Below are 1,796 nucleotides of genomic sequence, written 5' to 3' on the forward strand. Positions count from 1 at the left end.
GCAGACACAGTTTGCCGCCTTACACGCGTGAAGAAAAGTCGGCATGGTGACTCTTGTGTTCAATTCCAAAGCAATTTCTGTGTTTCATCGGCAATGTTAAGGTCCAAGTGTTGTAGTAAACGTGCAGTAGTTCATCGGAAAATACTACGGGACTACCAGGGAAGGTACGAAGTAGACACAGTTTGAAGCCTCACACGCGTGAACAGAAATCGGCATAGTGACTGTTGTGTTCAATCCCGAAGCAATTTCTGTGTTTCGTCGACAATGTGACGGTCCAACTGTTGTAGTAAACGTGCAGTAGTTCATCGGAAAATACTACGGGACTACCAGGAAGGTACGACGCAGACACAGTTTGCAGCCTTACACGCGTGATCAGAAGTCGGCATGGTGACTGTTGGGTTCAATCCCGAAGCAATTTATGTGTTTCATCGACAATGTGAAGGTCCAACTGTTGTAGTAAATGTGCAGTAGTTAATCGGAAAGTACTACGGGACTACCAGGGAAGGTACGAAACAGACACAGTTTGCAGCCTTACACGCGTGAACAGAAGTCGGCATGGTGATTTTTTATTCAATCCCGACGCAATATCGGTGTTTCATCGTCAATGTGATGGTCCAGGTGCTGGGGTAAAGGGGCAGTAGTGCATCGGAACATACTTGGGGTCACCCAGGGAAGGTACCAAGCGGAGACCGTTTGCAAACTTACACGCGTGAATAGAAGTCGGCATGGTGACTGTTGTATTGAATCCCGATGCAAAATCTGTGTTTCATCGTCAATGGAATGTCCAAGTGTTACAGTAAACGTACAGTGTTGCATTATAAAAGAATATGTGACTCCCAGGAAAGTTACAAGCAGAGACCGTTTACAGCCTTACACGCGTGAACCGAAGTCGGCATGGTGACTGTTTCATTCAATCCCGAAGCAATTTCTGTGTTTCATCTTCAATGTGAATGTCCAAGTGTTGGGGTAAAGGTGCAATAGTGTATCGGAAAATACTACGGGACTCCGAAGAAAGGTACAAAGCGAGACCATTTTCAGCCTTACACGGGTTAACAGGAGTGGGCATGGAGAATTTTGTATTCAATCCCGAAGCTATTTCTGTGTTTCATCGTCAATATGGAGAATCAAGCGTTGGAGTAATTGTGAAATAGTGCAGCGGAAAATACTGCGGGACTCCCAGGAAAGGTACCAAGCAGACACTGTATCCAGTCTTACACGCGTGAACAGAGTTCGACATAGTGCCTGTTGTATTCAATCCCGAAGCAATTTCTGCGTTTCATCATAAATGTGAAGGATCAAGGGTTACAGTAAACATACAGTGGTGCATCAGGAAACGCTACTGGGAATCCCAGGACAGGTACAAACAGAGACCGTTTGCAGACTTTCACGCGTTATCAGAATTCAGCATGATGAATTTTTTATTCAGTCCCGACGCAATTTCAACGTTTAATCTTCAATTTGAAGGTCCACGTGTTGGAGTAAACGTGCAGTAGTGCATCGGAAAATACTACGGGACTCCCAGGGGAGGTACCAAGTAGAAACCGTTAGCAGCCTTACATAAGCGAACAGAAGTCGGCATGGTGACTGTTGTATTCCATCCCGAAACAATTTCTGTGCTTCATCGTCAATGCGAAAGTCCAAATGTTACAGTAAATGAGCGATGGTGCATCGAAAAGTACTACGGGTCTCCCAAGAAGGTATAAATAGAGACCGTTTGAAGCCTTACTTGCGTTAACAGTAGTCGGGATGGTGACTTTTGTATTCAATCCCGAAGCAATTTCTGTGTTTCATCGTCT

Source organism: Schistocerca piceifrons, chromosome 9 (assembly GCF_021461385.2).
Source record: "Schistocerca piceifrons isolate TAMUIC-IGC-003096 chromosome 9, iqSchPice1.1, whole genome shotgun sequence".
Taxonomy (NCBI): domain Eukaryota; kingdom Metazoa; phylum Arthropoda; class Insecta; order Orthoptera; family Acrididae; genus Schistocerca; species Schistocerca piceifrons.